Consider the following 22,445-nt stretch of genomic DNA (forward strand, 5'->3'; position numbering starts at 1 on the left):
CTGCAGCCGCTGGGTCTCCTGCAGCTTGGCCAGTATCTGGCCCATCGTCTCCTGGGAATGGTGGTATGCTCCCAGGATGTTGGAGAGTGCCTCGTGGAGAGTTGGTTCCCTGGGCCTGTCCTCCCCCAGTCGCACAGCAGTCCGCCCAGCTTCCCTGTTGTCCTGTGCCTCTGTCCCCTGAACTGTGTGCCCACTGCCACTGACCCCAGGTCCCTGATCGTCCTGGGTTTGGGGGTTGCCTGGGGTCCCTGTAGTGGTGGACACACTGCTGATTGACTTGTTCTGTGGACAGTGGCATGGGCCCGCTGGGTGCTGTGCTGGTGTTTCCTGAGGGGGGAGGCTCTGTGTTGGGTTGGGACTGTAGCAGGGGAACCGACTGTCCTGAACTCACGGATGGGCCAGGTTGGTCATCGAGATCCAGGCGTGCAGAGCTGCTGTCGTCACTGTGGGCCTCTTCTGTGGGGGTACTGGATGTAGCTGGCACCTCCTTTCTAGTGACGTTGAGTAGAGGTCCTGCGGGATGCAAATGCAGTGTTAGTGTATCTGCATGTGCCATATTGTACATGGGTGTGTTTCCCTGTATGATTGTGATTTCCCGGTCAGCTTGACCTTGTGTGAGTAGTGATTTACTGGTCATGCTGTGGTGGTGGGTGTCCATGCAGGTCTGTGATGGGGGTCCTTCCATTGGTATTGCATGCAGGGCTTGGTATTGGGATGGGTGGGTTGTGATGGTGGGGTATATGTGAGGTGATGGAGTGATGGGAGTGAGGGTAAGGGTGGGAGTATGTGATGGCATGCAGGTAGGGTGGGGGATAAAGTAGTAAAGATTTGACTTACCAGAGTCCAGTCCTCCTGCTACTCCTGAGAGGGCCTCCCATGTTGTTAGTTGTGGGGGAGGAGGTGGGGGTCCACCGTCAGTCCTCTGTACTGCTACCTGGTGTCTTGCTACCATGGAACGCATCTTCCCCCATAGGTCGTTCCACCTCTTCCTGATGTCATCCCTGGTTCTTGGGTGCTGTCCCACGGCGTTGACCCTGTCCACTATTCTCCCCCGTAGCTCCATCTTCATAGCAACAGACATCTGCTGCACCTGTGATCCAAATAGCTGTGGCTCTACCCGGATGATTTCCTCCACCATTACCCTTAGCTCCTCTTCAGAAAACCTGGGGTGTCTTTGGGGTGCCATGGATGTGGTGCGAGTGATATGTGTGAGGATGTGTGGGGTGATATGTGGGGTGATGTGTTGGGGTGTATGCTGTGATGTGCTTGGATGGTGTATGGGTGATGGTGTTCTGTGCCTTTGATTGAGTGGGTGCTCCTGGCTTGTCTCTCTCTCTCTGTGTGCTATTGTTTTTTTTGCTGTAAGGGGTTGTGGGTAATGTGGGTGGGTGTTTTATACTGTGTGGGTGTGTGAATGTGGTGTGTGTATGTGTGTCAGGTGTGTGTGGTTTGAATTGTCAAGTGTGGTGTAGTTTTTTAAATGTGTGTACATTTTGAGCACGGCAGTGTGTACCGCCAATGATTTACTGCATTTGAAAGACTGCTGCAGTGATTCGTGGGTCGTGATACTGTGGGCGTATTTCTGTTGGCGTAACAGTGTGGGTTTTGCTATCGCCATTTTATCACTGACCTTTGAGCTGGCGGACATGTGTGGGTGTCTGTGTAGTGGTGGAATTCTCAGTGTGGGTCATAATACCCGTAGCGGAATGCCATTGCGGTCACAGTATGTTGGCGGCCGTCAGCACAGCAGTAGGTGGCATTTACCGCCAGGGATGAAATGAGGGCCTGTATTTCTGCTGATGGCCTTGCCACCTGAAGTGCGTAGGTCTCACCTGCAGATGTGAGCGCCACATGTTTTTGAAACAATAAAGCCTTGAGTCTGCTCAACTTGTCAAAATTCAGATTAGAAGTAGCAAAATGGGGCCAAATGTCAGCTACTTCTCTTTGTCTTGTGGGAGGAAAGAGTGTGTTCCCGCAGCGTGTCAGAATCTTAGAGACCGAAACAACATAAACTATTCTGGCTTGCATCTCACAACAGTTTTCACTATTGAGGAGAACATAGCTGCCATTTGAAAGCACCTGGAACGCAGGTCTAATGAAGGGGACTGGAGCTCCCTTCAGATAACAAGCCAAGTTCTCTGCCGAAGCATTACAAGCCCCGTGCAAGGACAGCTGTTTATAAACCACTGAATGGCTGACAGAAGTCTCGCATTCACTACTGCTAAGAAAGACCTTTTTCATGCCACTGAGACATTTGTACGAGAAGGGCAGCTCCCACACCTCATGGATGTAACTATCTCCCAGCCCTTCATATCTGCCTACTGGAATGTGTTTTAAACAGGACGTGAATTGGAGTGTTGAAAAAGGCAGATTAATGACCCCGTGTATTAACCACTCAGCAGATGGTATTTCAGCCACAGTAAAAGGCAACTTGTCTAACGTTTCGATATTTAACATGACATAAGTTGCTTCTTTCTTAGCCATTAGTTGTTGTTTTTGCATTAAATTAAATGTGGAAAATATGTCCCTTGCGCTAACGTGTTGCCAGGGAACCTGACTTGCTTTCAATGTTTGAAGTGTCCAACCCAACTGCAAATTGGACCTTAGTTGACTTTATCCATGGTGTAACGAAGACATATCACTTTGTAGTATGTCTATTGCAACAGAGACAATGTTGTTTAAGGTGTATATCTAGTCGGACAGGGTATTCATCCCATTATCTATAACAGCTAATGTCTTTTGTAAGTGTTCCTGGTCTATATGCCTTAACCGGGCAGCAGCTTTTTGTTGGGAAAGCTTCAAAATTTCATTATAGACTGCATATAAGAAGCACTTTCTGCGTTGTTTTCTGGGGCCTAACAGGAAGTCCTGTAAGTCAGTGCTATTAGACAGGAGACTGAGGTGTTCTCTTACAGTATCTAGGGAGGAACTCTTCAACCATTGCATAGTTTCACTACACTGTATGTTGTTACTATACCCACATGTTCGGATGACACATTTTGAGGGTCCATCTTACTAGTTCTAAAACCCCCCTTGGAGTTTCTAAAACGTTTATGACACCCGTTGGGATCTATTGGCCACAATTACCACCCACCAGGACATGACAATGAAGCATTAAACATGCCATTCTGGGCCCATTCATTGAGCTGATCTTCTGTTACATTTACATACTTTTGCCACTTGTAAAATTTAGCAGTGGCAGGAATACAGGGCGCATTCAATTCCTTAATCTTTGCTAAGCCTAAACAACTTGTTTATTGCACAGTTTCATTAAAAAATATTATTTGAACAGGTATCAGGGATGCTCTAAATAAAGCTTCCTTCCCCCTTATTTGCCACTTTCTAGTTCCCCATACACTTTTTCAGTCAATCGACTTCAGCCAATATTCAGAGCCTTCTATAGCCAACCGGGAAACAAAGGAATCTGAATACATTAATTTTGTGTATGTCAATAATATATGTATATTTTCCATTGATAGTAATTTAAAATAATATGACTCAGCATTTTTAACACTGAGCCCAGAAAAATATGCAAACTTTTCCGAATATGTTTTAGAACTCCCCTGTGGTGGAGTCGGACAATGTTCCCATTGTGTGTAATTAAAGATAGTCTTTGGGGTACTTGCTCTGTGAATGAAATGGTGCCACCTAAGAATTATAGCAAAACATATCACCATAATTCTCTTTAGATTGATTAATATCTTCACTTTCAAATACAGTATAATACTGCAATTAGTCATGGAATCAACTGTTTTCACATCCCAGTCATCAGAAACAACTCCGGGTATTATTACATCGTTCATTGAAAGTTTAAACACATATGGTATTTGAATGACCTCTGTCGGGGAGTATATATCAAATGTTACTTTATCCCAAACAATCCCATCAGGAATTGGTATAGCGAAATTGTTCACAAAAGACAAGTCTCTGTGGACCTTATGAGAAGAAAAATGGGGCCTTAGGACCTCATCCACCAGTTCAACTGTTGATCTTTCAGGAAGAAAATGACCATGTATCAATAGAAAGAATGTTATAACAAAGGCAATCCATAGGAGGAAAGCTAATGCAGTCAAGGAAAGCCACAGATAGTTCCATGGGAAAATAAAATAATTTGTTTTAAGCCAGGCTACAGCTCACATGTTTTTGGCAGTTCAGATGTAGAAGAGGCAAATGAGTCTGAAATGATGTTGTTGATGTCGGCAAAGTATCCAGAAGCAGTTAATGCAAAAGCTGGAGCTGTATTTGTAGGAGAAGAACTGGTAGGGGTCTCCCACGCCATCCGTCTGTGTTGAAGTTGTGTCAAATCGATCATTACTTTCAATATTGTTTGTTGTAACAGATGTTAGTGGAACTAATGCAAGATCATTTTCCACCCACCCCAAGTGCGGAGAGGTGTAAACGTTGCTGCTCACAACTTGGAGAGGGACTTCTTCACCAGTAGTGAGAGGGATTCGGGAACTACTGGCTGCTCCTCTTGGTCTGCTGTGCAGGATCGGGCACATGGTGTAACTTGACATTGTCGATAGATAAAAATTGGTATTCTTTAGCACCAGCCAACGGTGGTAGAATGACAGTTCTGGTACTGTGTATTCCCAAGACTGGGACCAGTGCGTGATAAGAATGACCAAACTCCTTTTTTCACAGCGACCTTTTCACGTACTAGATCCCCAACTTTAGGAATCCATCTGGTGGGTGTTATTGGTACATCCTTAATTCCTGTGGAGGCAGCATTGGCAGAAGATTTGTCATCACTGAACTGTTGTAGTTCCTGCAAGACAGTGACACGTTCATTTATGTCAAAAGGTGTTTCTGCCGCCTCCACGCCAAGTCCATCAACATCTGGAAGATACATTCAAGTTCTGAACAGGCACTCGCATGAAGTACAACTCCATACAGGTGGTTAAGTCAACTACGACCCGTACCTAAGACTCTGGCTGTTAAGGACTGCTTTAAATCACAGTTTCTTCGCTCCCTGACACTATTTCCATCGGGATGAAATGAGACGAGTAATGGAGTTGGACCGCTATCGAAGCTGTGGCATCCCAGAATGCCCTTGAGGCAAAAGCAGGGCCCTGGTCTGAGTGGAAAGCCGCAACTGCATATGTACCGATTAAGACTCACAAATCTTTAATAACAGTCCGAGCGTCAGCGGAGCGTTGTGGCCACACCCATAGAAATCTGGAGCAGGAGTCAACAATGACTAGAATGTATTTGTCTACACTATCCAGTGTTAGGGGATCACAATGGTCAAGTACACACATTGTAATGGTTTGTTGGAAATTAGGAGGGGTGTCTGCGGTGGGCGTTTGACGGTTGAACCCTTAATTTGTTGGCAGATGTCACAACAAAGGACATAATGCTTGGCCTGTTTGTATAGACCTGGCCACCAATAACGTGCTTGCAACAATGATATTGTAGCCGCCACACCAGCATGGGCAGATGCTAGCCCTCATGCGCTGCTTTAATCGGCTCTGGTCTTATGTCTTTGTTGGGAATTACTCAAGCTCCCACGTCTGGTATCCTTACTTTGGCGTCTAGGCAGCCTCCCATTTGTAGGAATATTTAGAAGGAAATGCTTTTGGATAGGGCGTCCCCTCAGCCGTAGCTTTCATGGCAGCCCATATGTCATTGTCCGGTTTCCCTCCTGAGTGGGTTACTGCAGCAACAGCAGCCATAGCTACTGCTGATTTCGCGGCTTCATCAGCCAGTGTATTTCCAGCAACATATATTCCAACATGCTGGTGTCCAAGTGTATGTACAACATGGACATTTGGTAGCGTTTCCTTCAGATCTGCTACTTTCCCCTACAGAAGTCTGTGTTTAATGGCGTTGCCTTTCGAATCTCTGAACCCATTCTGGTGCCAATAATGCAGGTATTCATTGAAGGACTGGGCACAGTAGTATGAATCACAAACAATCAGTGTTAGCTATGCAGGATCCGTATGTTCCAGTACCATCACGAGTCTTTAGCTCTGCTAATTGTGCCGTGCAATCTCCTAGGGTTTGCATGAATGTATGTTGAGGAGAAAATGGATTATCCTCCACATAGCCATGTACGAGTATTGATGTTTTGCACCAATTGCAGATTGCGCTGAGCCATCGGTATACATGACTCTTTGATATTGATCAATAAGCTGTGTATTTGCTGGAACTGGGTATTCTAGTTCATAATGCAAAAATTCTTGAGTTTGTAATTTTGGGACGAAAATGTAGTCAATATCAGTGGCTGTCAAAGACGTTGCCCATTGTTTCCAGCGTGGATGTAATGCTTTAGCGTTTGGAACACTGGCTTTGGTAACAGCCTCAAGGGCTGAGATTGGAGAAACAACAATAATGCATTTGCCTTGGGCTAGAGGTCTTTCTTTAATGACGGCCATCTGAACAGCAGTGAGAATTTTCTCAGTGGGAGCAAAACAATGTTCTGGTGCGGAATACAAAAGGGACTGTCTCACCCTCATTAAAAGTTACATAGGTGAAACCAATGGCACCAGCAATTACTCTGATGACCAGATGTGTTTTGTTGTCTCTTGTGTAGGTGTTTTGCTGCAAGCATGTCTGCGTGATGCATAATCAGGAATGTAAATTCTGCCAAAATTTTGAAAACCCAATAGGGACCGGAGTTTTTTAATTGCATTTGGATGTTGTAACTGTGCACATTTTCCCAAGAACTGTGGCAGTAGGCTTTTTCCTTCACTTGATAGCTCATATCCCGGAAACAGGACGCTAAGGAATGCTATTTTTGTTTTTTTAAATTGAATTTGTAGCCAAATTCAGCAAATCCCACAACAATGCGGGCTACCCGCTTTAAATGTTGCAGCAATTCATAATCCATGAGATAGATGTCATCTACATAGGATAATGCTTCAGGGTCTATGTCGTGCAATATTAAAGTCACACGAGCTGCGAACAGTCCTGGACTGTTCTTGTACCCCTGGGGTAAACAACAGAATTATTTCTGGGTGCCTAGTGCAATGAAAACTGGTTAAGTCTCTACTCTCAGGTGCTCTATTTTGGCAGAAAGATCCATTGGAAATATCCAGTGTTGTTTTGTATTTTTTACGCCCTGTGTTGTTCATGAGTGCTGTGCTATGTGATTTTTGTATAGCAAATGTGTGTGTATGACTGGTTAAGTGTCTGTAGTCTAAAGCTATTCTATCTGAATGGTCCGGTTTAGCTACTGGGAATAATGAATTATTCATGGGTGAGACACATGGTTCGATTACGCCCTGGTACGACAGTTGTGTGAGGATTTCTCTAACGGGTGCTTTTGCATCATGTTTAATTGGATATTGGGGTTGTGGTTGAGGTTGAGTTTTAATCGGAATTACATGATGGGGAGTCTTTATCCCACTCTACCTGATTGCGATATACTGCAGGTGTCTGCGCCACTGCCCAATCGATGGCGTTGGATTCTGCGAGCTCCTTGGGAACAAGAGGCAAGAAAGAAGGTTTGATCACATCTTCCCCATATGGGCAGGTACAGATAAATTCAGGTGGGCAATCCCTTTCAGCCAGTAGAATATCATAAATGTTTACGACGCGGTCCCAAAAGAGTGTGTCGATTGTGCGCTCAATGTCTGCTTCTACCTGTAGCGTTACTTTATACACCCTATCAGGCGTGGAGACACGCATATCTGTAGTTTCTACTTGTAGGAAGTCATCAGTTGCTTTCACCTCCAGATGCCCTAGAAGAGGCTGGCAAACTATTGTGACCTCTGCCACGCTGTCTAATAGCGTTAATGCCCATTTCTTGTACTTCAATAGAGCCCTCTTCTTGAGTGGCATGTTGGACTGCAACTGCTGCCAACTTTTTCTTTTTGAATGGTGGTTTTTGTTGGGGAAGTTTCTCTTTTGTTTGAACAGAAACTTCTGTTGAGCGTTGTGATTCCTGTCTCGGTTTCACATACTCATGTCTTCGCTCTGTCCGCCCACCTCTCTCACTGCATTTTTCCGGTGAGTCCTGAAAGGAACGAGATTGGCGTATATCAGTATATTTATATCTATCAGGCGTTTTTATATATTCTCTATTTCTGAGATTATATCTATTCTGTGGGGTCTCCGTTTGTGGAGATTCTCCCCTTTCTTTTATAGGTGTTTGTTGTTTTTTATCCCAGCGTTCCAAAGTACTGTCAGGTGCTTGCTTGGTAGAATCTTTATTAGATTTACCTTGGAATTGTGGTTTTGTTGGTCTGGCCCCAGACTATCTCGACCAATGCTAGAGTAGGTCTCTGTTGTAATCTTTGGCAGCTCGCGTTCTTGATCCTCTGGAGGAACATCCCGGAGCCACATGTGCACCCCTAGTGCGACCGCTTCCCCTTTAAGGTTACTTAATATAATTGAGGACACTGTGACTAAGTTGCCCATTAGTTGCATCCCCAAGTCCAGGGCCGGGGCAGCCCCGTATTCATCTTGAATTTGTTTCAACACTTCTGGTAAATTGTGCAGTAGTATAGAGCATTGCAAATACCGTGCCCCATGTATTACAATTATCTGTAGTGGGAACCATCCCAAATGGCAAGCACATAGTTAATATTCTGTGTTTATCCTAAGGTCCCATATGGGGAAATACTGCTTCCAGTGCATTTATTTTTTGAGCTAACCAAAATGGAATTTCTTCTCGTTTGGTGGGTACTTTACCCATGATCAAATGTACAGTCGCAGGATTAATGCCTGGTGTTACTGCATGTGGTTGCGCTGGTGCAGCACGTGATTGGTTTGTGTTTAATGTTTGCATTACAAACTGTACTAGTGGTCTGCATATTGCCGCCAGCTCAGTATATAAGCAGAGGACTTCAGCTACCCTTAGGTTCACTGCAGCAGGGTGAGGTGTATAAGTGGCCAATGAAAGCCCAGTAGGACCATTATTACTTAGAGGACCTAACCTAATGTGTAAAATTGTGTGGGGTAGGGCGCCATCAAGGCAATTATTACGTTCTTGATAAGATAGAGGTATTTCTAGATATGCATGTGCTCTGTATTGTGCAGGTGCATTTGCAAGTGTATAGTGATGAAATGTATTTGTGTTCCCATCAGCTGCTGGAAATGTGACCCAAGAATAAAAAAGTTCTGTTCTATAGCCTGGGTGAGCCTCAGCATCAAATGTTACTGGACCCCCTTGGCCTTTAGGCCATGTGGCAATAAATGTGCAGTAAGGGTTGGTCGCATATTGATTGCAATTGCTACCTGTTGCGGATTTGCCATAATGAATGGTAAAGTTTGTTCAGAGATAAGCACACCAGATGGGGATTATCCTTTTAATGGTTCAAGCTTGAACAACCTACAGCGTTAGTTGGGTGCTCCCTACTTAGCGGAGGAGGAAATCCTCAATACCACAGATGTCTCCGTATATAGTACTGAGGTGTCTTTGTATGTAGTGAGACAGAGATACTCAGGAGGACCCAAAAATTAGAGCCTGACCAAAACGTTGGCGGTGCCATGTCGCTTAGGCTTTCATTATTCTAATGTGACTACTGGATTTGAGCGGCAGAATCGACTGTGGTGTGGGGAGACTGAGTCTAACCCACTACAGGTGACACCTGTCACCCCAATCCGGGTTTTGCTCTGGCTAACTAGCAGTGCCTGATCTCTACCCAAGAGCAGGGATGATTGGGCAGCCGAGTGCATGACACAATTGACTCCTCAGGGAAATCGAGGTCACTCAGATCGCATCCGTTTCTCTCAGTTACATTAATCTCACATATACAAGGACAAGCAGAGGCAGTATATGTTTCAATAAGTTTTTAATGAAGCAACTGCATCTTAGATAATAAAGCATGTATTGCAATAACCAGAACGATAAAGCATGACGGGATTAAAATTGTGACAAGGAGAGTGAAGCATAGAGATAACGCTACCATATTGTCACTAAAGTCAAATAGACTAATTCCTACCTAGGCTATATTAGAACACAGCATGTTAAGCACCAGTTCTGCTCTTCAGGTTCCCCTGGGAAGACATCATCCCCCATACAGGAGCAAGAGGCCTGAAGTCTGCATAAGCAGCTGTAGCGAAGCGTTCAGCAATCAGCAGACAGTCGTGGTCATCTGGCTGGAATCTCCCTCTAATGTGTATGGGACAGGGAAGAGTTTTTATAATAAAACAGCTGATGTTCTGAGAAAATGTCCCTACTTAAGGATGTGAATATTTCTATGAATACCAGAGACAAGGTGTTACAACGTTTACCGGCAACCTATCTTACTGCAGCCTAGAGAGAAGCACAGAGTGAAAGAAATGTCTTGTTTAAGAACGCAGTGCTGACCTAGGCAAAGAACAGCTAGATAGACAGAAATAAAACAAGACTGCAAATGTGGCTATTGTTAAAATAATAAACGAAGCTGAATAAAATAAATTTAGGTTAAAGTGCACAGCGGCAGGCCTGGTGCGCTAAAATAACGTGCATAGAGCTATAACTAAAATGGCTAAACAACAGCACCATGTACACCTTCACAGACAATAATTGAGCAAATAATTCTTACTTCCTCCTTAAAGGGTGTCTTTTAGGCTTTCTACCTTGATAATCCAAATTCATCAACTGTTTATGATAAAACGTTTAATTATTCTACCTCTAGAGTTGGGTGCACCAGACCATGAATCTGCAGGCTAGCTGCATGTTACCCACACACTTTATAGCGAAACCTAGCTTTGATATTGACTTCCATCATGCTGCTTAAGAGTTTTTGTTTATAAGAAATTACAAGGTCCATGCTTGTGTGTTTATTTTTATAGTATGAGCCCACACTTATTACACATTATCTGCAATTTGAAGATTTTCTTGATTAATAGAAATAAAAGACCATGGTTTGACCATGCATTTTAAGGAATAAAATACTCCCAGAAGTACAGCTAAGGATACTGCAAGTCACCTGAATGAGTTTAAAATGAGTTTAAAAAAAGCCCTTCCTTTGACCATGTTGCTGCTTTTGTCATAGAATTTCCCAGTGACTTCCAAACGTAATGTGGTGGCATACCATATCCCATATAATATTAATGCATTAAACGTACTCAAAAATACGTGGCACATTATTTTAAAGCAAAAAATATGACACAGAAATTCAAAACAAAGGACACATTACTGTTGTTCAAAAACACTCATCAGGGGCCAGACTTTGAAACAGTACTACAAACAAACAGTTTCAGCTAATGTATTTATCATAGCTGCTAACGCTTCCCAATCTGAATAATTTATTCACCCTGGGACTAGTTTTAGGCCAATGAATCTTTTGACCCTGATTGAAGACACCTTAAGACGAGATAGCTGATCAACCTGTCAATCAACAAGTCAACAACGTCATCAATAAGACTCGGAAACCACCATGACCTTTCAGTCATGAATAACCACACCAGTTTAGTACGATTTTGTGATGTTTATTCCCTATTGATAACAATTCTACTAGCAAGTTTATTAGTCTCAAAACCATTAAACACATCAGCATTGTCATAATATGGCAACTCAAATAAGATTTCATTAAAGCAAAGATCACGAACATTAGAACATACCACAACGTCAACATGGGTTAGCCTTAGCAGAGTATCATTAGCACGTTATTCAACGAAGCATTGATTCAGTCATTTGTCTATTTGCGTCCATTTAGTGAACCCCTTAACTAACCTCAAATTAGCATTGGCATGTTGGGCTTCATGCAAAAGAATTTGGTAACACCAATTTAGAAAAACATCTAACTATGGTGTCTGTCAAAAGAAGCAGTTGGTACCTAGAAAGGAAAGGCAAACAGACAATTACAATTTCATTATCATATAGTTACCCTCCATTATGGGTCAGCATACAGAGTCAATCTTCGTCCTCAGGACATCAGTTGATTCGTCATCAGCCAGGAGACACAGCAAAGTTCAGCAAGACGGGGTAAGTAGGGACACTTCCCTCATAAGAAGGAGCAGTATAGAATGGGCAAGGTAAGAGCGGGGATGGTTTGAAGAGTCAAGCAGCAAAGTCTTTAGGCAGAGTGACAAAGACTCTGGGTAATATCAAGAATTCGCAATGGCATCTCCTAATGGCTCCTCGTGTCAAATGGTTTTAACCCTTTTCTGTTGTACAGTCCCCTAATTTCTAATTGGGCAGAATTGGCACCCCACTATCTCCATCCAATGATTCTGCAGTCGTGCCCTCAAAACTGTCACCTCATAACAGTTCTCACGTAGTTTATTGGTTCTTGTGATTGATGTCTCCAGCGGGTAGAATGTCTGGTATGATTTCATACTCTCGTGGTCATCTCGCATCCCCAGTCAGTGGTTCCATTGTCTATACCGGTTTAGGCGACCTTGTACCTGTAACGAGTCTACACTGTTGCATTCAGCAAGAATGTTTCTTTGAGCAAGTCGAATTTCATGGGAATGGATCGACTACGGTTACACTCATCTTCTAGCTTATAATTGTGCATCAAGTAAGGGGTTCAAAATGATTTCATTCGACAATGCTCACCAACATATAAAACATAGGCAATGAGGTACGAACAAGAAATAAATGCTACGTTTACACACAGCACTACGTCAGCTTTGTGCTAATGGATGCCACTTAACTCTGCACAGGAACACATGAAAATTTGTATCTCCGTGAGTTTAGTCAACCCTCTCTGAACATCGGGCATTTGTTAAATGTAATGTACATTTTAGAGAAATAAATTAAAACATTGCTAAGTGCCAAAAAAATAAAAATAAAAACAAGACACCCCTTGATGACAACTTATACACATCCTTTGAGGCTTACTGCTTGCCTGGCATTAATCAGGCTATGCTAGTTCCAATAACTTTGCTGAAAGTAAAAATTAACCTCTGCCGGATGTCACATAAGAAGAATGGACAGATGTCAGGGTATGAGGAATCGGGTGGACATTAAGACCATGGACAGTTTTGAATAAGATGCTGAATATAAGGTTTGTGCTTGCGAATTAATAGAGGAGATCCAGATGTGAGCAGCAAGATGGATGGGGCACTGAACAGGAAAGGTCAGACTCCAGGGTTAAGGGAGCAGGCTGTAAAGAGGATGTGAAACAAACTCACCGGACTGATCTGTCACATACAGGGTATTTGCCATCTTGGAATCCCATCCACATCTGGCCTCTGCCTCAGGTCACCAGAAAAGAGGGCAGAAGGAGGAGGAGCGTGAAACACTAAGGCCCATATTTATGGACAGTTAGCGTCACCTTAGATTTTGATACTAAAGTGGCACTAACTCAACTCTATATTTATATTTTGACGCTGGGCCTGTCTAGCGTCAAAATATTGGCGTTAGCGCCATTTCTAGGATGCGCCAACCCACCTGGCATCAATGAGATGCAAAGTAGGCATTCCCTTGCTAAAAAAGACGCTAGCCCCCCCAGCGCCATACTTAACACCCGACACAGAAATGATGCGCAACTAGGAGGCGGGCCTAAATAATGGTGCTAAGCCCGATCAGAGTCATTATTTAACGTCTGGTCAAACCAGGTGTTAATGTGCAGGTAGGCCCATTTCCATGGGGAAACACAATGGAATGGGCACAAAGATGCCCACCCAACCCCCAGCATCACCACCACTCACAATACAGGGACACGACAGGAGGAGGGAGACATTCTCAGGTAAGTTGCAGGTAAGTCTATGTGTATGTGTGTAGTGTGTCACTGGGGGCCCTTTACATGGGCCCCCCTGGCTGGCACTGGGTATGTTGGACTTGCCATGGGGACACTGGTCACCTGTGGTGGGCACTGGGGTGGTGGTAATGACTACTGTCTATACTTAGACAGGATTCAATTTTGGCTGCTTGTGCGTCAAAAAATGATGCTAGGCTGACTAGCAGCAGATTCTTTTGCCACTAATCAGTCTACCGTCATATTTGACCCACCAGCGCAATTTCCCCTAACGCCATTCCTCACCAGCTAGCATCTTTTTTTGAGACGCTAGCCATTCCTTAGTGCCATTTTGCATCATTTCCTAAATATGGCCCATGGATGCTGTTAGGGAATGGTGTTAGCTTGCGTTAAAAAAAATACGCACAACTGTGCTAGCGCAGTTGTGAGCCATTTTTCATAAATATGAGCCTAAGTAGCTCAGCCGTCAGATCTGAATGGTGCTTCAGCACAAACAGCCCGAGGGTACATTGTCGAGATATGCCTGCAAAGCATTATGGGGCGAGTTTCCCGAGTGCAGTAAATATTGTAGTATCGGCTCTCCTGCTGTGATCGGAGTGCTGCATTGAGGATTTCTATGTTTTTTATTAAAGCATTTACCACTTACAAGTAAACATGAAATGACTCTTATTAGATAACAGCGTGAATGAGTTTGCGCTGTGAGCACTGTGACCACCATGGCAGCCACGGAGCACAGACAGAAAAAACTAGTCATTCGCTCACACTGAAGTACAACGGCAATAGTGCAATTATCCCAGTAACAGCATCAGTGTCCAAGGCGGTAACCAAACTGCCCCAAGGCGGGAGAAACGTAAAGCATTTACCAATTACATCAAGTGATTTTTTAAAGGGAAGCCCATGAACAATGAAAGTGAGGGACGTGAGGTGGGCGTGGTTAACAGGTCAAAGCGCTTCCGTGCTCGACCTAAAAATTGCACTAAAATCTACAATATACTTGATATAATGGAAGAAGTGAAAAGAAGGAGGGGATTTAAGAATGCTTGTGTTCTGGTCAGAGGTGATAGTTCAGATTAGATACAAATAAATTCATATTCATGCATCTGGGGCATAAACTCACTAGAGTTAAGTAGCCGATAAAGGAGAGGACTTTAGAGACAATCTTACAGGAAAAGCTTGGGGTTATGTTATTTAATCTCCATACATTTTCCTGACAGCGTCATTTACTCTCTTCAGGAAATATTATGGTGCAAAAGGAGAGGTTTACATAGGTCTAAAACGGAAAGGTTGTTATTGCTGTATAAGATAATGCTGGGATCCCAACTACAACTTTGTGTCAGATCTGATGCTAAAGGGCACCATTCCCTTCAAAGCTGAATTGAGTGTGAAAACAATTACCAAAACTTAAGACTTTTGTCCTTTACATAAGGGGTATATTTGGTTCTTTATTCTACAGACCACTTTGCTCTGAGTGTTCGGAATCCTTTTTTTCAATAATATTCTTACTTGGCATTTTACTCTTCCCTGTTTCCTTGGTGAGCTTGCTGCCTTGCTATAACTTTTATATTAATTTTCATCCTCAATCAAGAACGACAAGATTAGCAAAGGAGATTTTGTACGCTTTGTGTTTTTCTCTCCTACCTGGTACTCTCTTAAATAGACACGACTCCGTTCCGTGTTCCAGTGCAGAGTGGGACCGTGGCTGCTTGAAAGAATCAAGCATTCCTCAGGCAATGAAGAAAGAAACTCAACACACCCTCTCGGTGCCTTTCAGGGATAGATGACAACACTGCTTTGAGAACAGCAATATGTGTTAATTCCTCTGCCTTTTGGATAATGGTACTTCTGGAAATTCCACTGATTAGGATTGGGCCACTAAGAATACTAACCCATCTCATTTTATTTAAATAAAATACTGAAGTGTTTTCTTTTTATATTATTGCCTCTCCTACCTATGCTGTAATTTTTGGAACTCCCTGGTTAATGAGGCAAACTCCCTATGTCAATTGGTCTAGACAAAAAATATTTATCTCATTTGATTTTTGTCATTAACATTATTATGCTTTAGGAAGTTATTGGGCACCGAGTAACAAGATCGAAGCTTTCATATACTATTGAGTAGTGGCTAATATGTTTTCGTTATCACTGCAGTAACATGCGTTATGTCCAGGTTTTTTATACGCTCACCCTAATACTTCGAAAAAGTTTATTATGGAAAAAGATGTCTTTGCAAGAGCAGTTGGGGCAGCATTGTTGCAACAATGAAAAGGCGACGGACAAGAACGCCCTGTCTTTTACTGATCTGAGTGCAACTGCTCATTTCTTGCAAAATAACTTTTTCCCAGCCTTTACTGATTTGAGATATCTTTCAGGCGGCACTAGAGAAGCATTTGAACTGATCATCAGAATTTGCAATGTTTGCACAATCTTAAATTCAGGATTAGTCATAAAGGTAGAAGGGCATTTTTCTTTTTACAGTATGATTATACTGTCACTCATATTCCTGGTTCTATCTCGTCATTATCCTGAGTCATCACTTATTTATTAACAGCCTATAATTCTCTCTCAAAGTATTGAATAGTTAAGTCTTTTTAGAAAAGGTTAAGATGACTCAAGAATAAATGGATTCAAAGGAATTAGAAAACCTTCGTTTAAACAAAATCAATTGTATTTTAAGCAAACACACATCTCTTCTCGAAGACTCTGCCACTGTCCAGGAGTTTACAATTGGAGGTAGAAAGTGTCTAGTTGGTGAGTGTCCATGCCCAATTCAGAGATTCTAGATAAAACTTTCACCCCTAACTGACATTTCCTAGATGGAGTCAACAGAATGGCACACACCCATTTTCAGGCTTAATGGAAGTGTAAGGCTCTCTGGACTGCTCAGAGCTTAGAGAAACTGGAGGGCGCCACATGAAAATGGCTACCTTGGGGTTGCCTTTCAAAAAATCAAGGGGCCTGTTCAGGTGTCTCTTGGTCCAGACCAATCACTTAGGCCTGCAACTGGTGTGCTGAGAGGCAAGAGAGCTGCTGCTGAGCTTGCAATCTCCTTAGTTGTAGACTGGCTCAATGCACAATTTTCAGTTCCTATTTTACATTGTAAGCAAGGCCCAATTAAAACCCACTTTAAAATGCTGTCATACACTTTAAAATCTTTCTCCAACCACCCCACAAGCGAAGTTCTAGGAGACTCACACACTATTTAACGCAAACAGATGAAACACTCTCTACACATTTGAAATAGGGTTTGGATTAACTTTCTGGGGTTGATTTGGTCTCTTTGTCACATCTGTACAGTGTTTACAAAGGAAACCTTAAACAGACGGACACACATTACTAACAAAATAGACCCCATAATTGTTTGCCAAATAGTATGTGTATTAGGAGGGGAAAACAATACATTTCACCCAACCCTCACCTCTCAGGTGAATACATCCATTGATAAATGTCTGTCCCCTTTTTAGGGCTAAGAGCACAAAAAAGATGTATCTCAGCTGCATGCACCAGAGAGGATAATAAGCAGTCTGGCCTGCACTTCTTGGAAAGGATGATATAATAACCACAAGATCTATAATGCCTTAAAATAAACCTTGGCTCTTTGTGCAAGAATCAATGTACTGTTGTAGTATTGTCTTTGAACTTCACTGATTCCAGCGCACCGTGTGATCTGCCAGTATGAAGGCGGCAGATAAAAAACTGCTCTGTTCTTGAACAAGTTTTATGGGAGTGAAATTGTCTTTGCACCGCCATATGGAATGAATAATGTCACTGTGATGATGTGCATTCTTTCACAGCTTCCTTTCTCAGCTAAGTTGATGCCATATTTTTCCCACTGGGGTGAACATCTTCAAGTGAGGTATAAACCTGTCATGGGAGTCCTGGGAGTTATACAATAGACATGTAACATGTTATAAAGAAAACAAATGTGCCAGGGTTACAGACTATTCTAAACAATTTTAAAACAGAAGACAATGTCATTCCACAGCAATCCCACAGTGTTAATTAAAAAAAAAGAATGTATATTTTTTATTTACAGGGCAGATAAAAATCCCATGCCTCGTAATTGTGGCATACCCAAGGCATGAATAGCCGGCCACAGAGCAAGTATGTAGGCAATGAGTCATGGATACAACACCCTATACTGAGCAAAATGAGGGCACTGGTAGTGCTTAATTTGGCCAAATAAAGTATAGAATTGCAGAGGCTCTGTGGGATCCTTAGGAGCCCAATGAGGGCATTACCAAGTGCTGAGGTTGCTGAATACCAAGGCTGCCTAGTCTTGGTTCCACCTAATGCCTCTTTCCTCCACCACCCTACCCTTCCTGTCTCTTTAGTTCACTTTTGCAGCTTCCTTTTCCATGCGTTCTCTCTTTGTCAATGTTTTCCTTTTTCTTTTTCACTCTTTCTCCTTCTGAAAACATTTCGAAAAGCAAAATCCCATTCCTGGCTCACAGAATCAGGAATGGTAGGATCCAGCAAATTGGATTAACTCAGGTGAATATTCCTTTGGTATATTGAAATTTCATTGCAATGCAATTTGCTCATTGAGTAGCTTTTGGGCATTCCTTTGCTGGCCCACAAGCAAAAATTGGTGAAGTCAACAATCGTGCAAGATTGTGGATATTCTCTAGACTAAAGTGTCCACTCCTAATATGCTTGTTCGGTTGACATTTCAGCTGTCAATTGCAGCATTTAGGCATTAGGGTGACAGGTTTGCTCAGACAGTGTGAACATCACTAACTGATGGACTATGAAGAGCGCTTTAGTCTGACACAGTAAAGAGAATCCCAAAAAACTTCAATGTCATTCAAACCACAGAGAAAGAAAGATTCAATTTTATTCAGGGAAATGTCCTTTACGTTACTATTCACGCTCATATCACAGATACTGTTCTCAAAGTAGCAGTTTTTTCAAGAGGTCAATCAAAATATTCACACTCACGTTGCATCTCTTTTCACTGCCCTTTGTCTATCTAGTGTAATAAATCAACTCCCACAAGTAATAAGTTTAGTTTAGTTTAGTTTAGTTTAGTTTAGTTTAGTTTAGTTTAGTTTAGTTTAGTTTAAAAGATTTATAAAGCGCATAGCTACCCAAAGGCCTCCCAGTGCTGAAAAGGCAGTAACAGCTCTGATGCAGAAAATATTGACTAACAAGATATGAGAAAGTTAGATCGAATAAAGGACAGTTTTTATTTTTTTCCAGAACAAAAGTTCCAAGGGTTCTTGCCGGAGTTCTAGAGGTAGGGAATTCCAAAGGAGCTCTGCCTTTATTGAAAAGGTGTTAGTTACCTCCTCATGAAGACCTCTTGAACTGTGACATGTGAACTAGCTGGGTGGTGGAGGATCTCAGCTTTCTTGTAGGGGCATAAAGAGAGATGCTTTGTCTGAGAAAGTGGGGTCCTTTGTTGTGCAGAGCTTTATGTATTATGCATCGGGCTTTAACGTGAATACGCTGTTTTATTGGTAACCAGTGAAGCAAAGCTAAGGCTGATTTGGTTGAATGATGTCTAGGTAAATTCATCAGTAGTCTTGCGGCTGCATTCTGTATGACCTGGAGTTTCTTCACTATATAGTCAGGAGAACTGAGAAAAAGAGAGTTGCTGTAGTCCAGTCGAGAGAGTATCATGGCCTGAATAAGAATTCTTCCCGCCAGAGGGGGTAGCAGCTTAATGATTTTCCTTAGGCTTCTAAGGAGACCAAAACAGGAGGAAATCTTTTTTTTTATATTGTTGTTCCATTGTAAGGCGACAGTCCAGCCAGAAGCCAAGGCTCTTTATATGTTCCTTAGGAGGAGGAAAGTTCCTAAGAGCCTCTGGGTACAGTGCCGAAAGATTAGAGGGGGCACCTTTGCCTACAGTCATCACCTCTGATTTCCCATCATTAAATTTCAGTTTGGACATATTCATCCATTTACCGATGTCCGCTAAACAGAGGGAAAGATTTGTTAAGGAAAAATCCTTAGTATTGGAAAGAGATATTATTAGTTGAGTATCGTCAGCATATGTGACCACTGAATGGTCATATGTTTTGACAATTTTGGCTAAGGAGGAAAGATATTTATTAAAAAGAGTAGGGCTCAGAGAGGAGCCCTGAGGGACTCCACAGGTCAAGGGAAATATTTCGGACAAGAAAGAACGGTCCAGACTTGGAAGATTCTTCCGGTAAGGAAAGAAGAAAACCAAGCTAATGCTGTGCCTTCTATCCCTATACCTGATAGCCTATGACGGAGGGTGTTGTGAGCCACAGTGTAAAAGACGGCACTGAGATCCAATAAAATGATGGCTGCATGACCTCCCTGATCTAAAAGTTGCCAGGTGGACTCAGTGACTGCCAGAAGGACCGATTCAGTACTATATTGGGGTCTAAATCCCATTTGAGAAGAGTCTAAAAGTTCATGGTGCTCAAGAAAGCATGTCAATTGCTTATTGACATGATTTTCCATGATTTTGTCTAAAATTGGAAGAAGAGCAATTGGCCTGTAATTACTGAGCAGAGTAGGGTTGAGTTTAGGCTTTTTCAAAAATGGTTTAATGATAGCATGTTTAAGGGGTTGTGGCAGGAATCCTGAAGTTAAAAAATAGTTAAGAAGTATGTAAATAAGAATTATACTGCACCGTTTTGCAGTGCTTTTTATTAACCAGGCCACCCTCTTTGAGCCTATACATACTTTGCAAATCTTCTCATAGTATGACAAAGACAGTACACATAGTGACTGACCTGATGGCTGAACGCTCCACCCCCCACATGGACCAGTTTCCGTTACACCGGCTACATAGTACTCTACATGCAACTCTGCTCACCTATCCTGCCAAACCAAAGGACTTCCCCCCCTCTCTTTAATTATAACTGCCCAAGATAATGCTCATCTCATTTCCCACCTGTACCACACTTCACTTCAGCTGCACCCCAGTGGAGTGGAATGCTCAAGGGTAGCTTGGGAAGGGGACCTGAGGTATCCCCTCTCCAACAAAACTTGGCATTACTGTGGTGGGCAAACTAGTGTCATCTCTAATAACTATTGCCATGAGCTCCTACATTATAAGTATCTGCATCGCGCTTATACCACCCCTTCTGCTCTCACCAGGCTCAACCCAGAGAGATCACACCACTGGCCGAAATATGCTGCAGATCAAAACGATTTTGCATATCTTTCCTGGGACTGCACAGTGGTGGCCAAATTCTGTACACCAAGATTTGCTCCACCTGATGTTTCAAAATTACATTTGCTGTGAGCGACAAGTGCAAAAACAGTAAAAACGATAGGTTGATCTTTCTAAATGTATGTGCAGACATTAGTGTGACATTGCAACGGCAGTATTGCAATCTATGTAAGCTAGTCTCCCGTACTTGACGTGACACAATTGTAGCAGTTCTTCTCTGCAATGTCTGCAGTAGTTCTTCAATCCTTGAAAGATCTGTCCCATCATCCAGAGAAGGGATGCAGTGAGAAGTTAGAATATGCCTTTTGTGAATGGACCTTGAGGGTACATTTCAGTGGTCCCATGGAATTCTTTATATTTCCCCCAGTTTCGAGACCACGTTCACAAGGAGAAATCTGTTCCTCATGAACAGCATCGACATTTGAAATTCAGCACCATGTTAAGGAGGCGGTGTGGAATCAATGATTTGTGAAAGCAGCTGCAATTGTTGTAGCAAAACACTGACACACATCATTGCATTTCTTAGGAGGGATGCCCCTTTCATGCCCACTCTCCCTGTAGAACCACAATGTGTCACATGACATTTCCGACTTGAACTGAGCTTTTGATTGGTACTTTGCAAATTGAGGTTGGACGGTCACAAAGCCTGGTATTTTGCAAACTGCAAGATTTGCAATTGCAAAACCATTTACATCAGCCCCCGCGTCGGACAATTCAAATCCCGGACCAAGGGGATCAAGTCACATTCTGAGAATGTGGAAAGTGCCTTTTATTGGCAATAACATTTTAAATCAGTACACAAATTTCAAAATGAAAAGTGGTAATCAATGTGAAAACCAAAATAAGCAGTGGAACAAATACAAACTAACTGGTTACTAGCTAAGCTACTAGCTATTAGCTAAGCATTTGAAAGAAAAACACAAAGCAGAAAAGAATAAGGTACCATGAAATGTCTCCAAATGCTGGTCCTTTTAAATTTTTTAATTGGGTCAACCACCACACTCTGATCGGCCTGCTGAATACTCCGCCAATTATTTGTACCTGGGACAAATTGGTATTTAATGCTTTGTTTCACTGAAATGAAACTCTGGCACTGTAGTGGGGCCCAAACTTTCAGGGGGCCCCCAACCCTTCAACGGGCCCCCCTCAGCCCCAAGCCAATGAACATCTGTGAGACATGGGAGACTTTGGGAGCCCTTCTCATATTCTGCAAGGGGGCCTCACACTTTTGCATCACGCCACAGCTATAGGTGACTTTTCCTTTCTACCTGCAGAGGATCTCTTCTGGATAACATGCGTCCTCTGGAACTCATGGATGGGATATGGATACTAATCCCAAATCTGTCTGGCCTAGGTGGTTGCGTGGTCAGAGCACATTTCCACATGTTTGGCATGAGAAAGCATTTGGTTGCAAAATATGTAGATTCAAGCCAATCACCCACAAGGAGCCAGGCGCTGTAGGCACGCGCTGTAGGCACTCATTTCCTTGTACCCAAATAAATGACAAAAAGTAATAACTTATGAAGACTGGTGCTCTAGGACCAAAGAAGGCCACCTTACTACCTTTAAGAAACTGCAAGGTTCCACAGTTACAAATCCCCCCCCCCAGAACTATCAAATGAATACGGAAAAGTCAATAAGGTCTAAAAATGTTTCTGGATATTTTGTATTATCTCAGCCTATTAATCAGTTCTACGGTCTTCTTGACA

The sequence above is a fragment of the Pleurodeles waltl genome, chromosome 5, assembly GCF_031143425.1.
Source record: "Pleurodeles waltl isolate 20211129_DDA chromosome 5, aPleWal1.hap1.20221129, whole genome shotgun sequence".
Classification (NCBI taxonomy): domain Eukaryota; kingdom Metazoa; phylum Chordata; class Amphibia; order Caudata; family Salamandridae; genus Pleurodeles; species Pleurodeles waltl.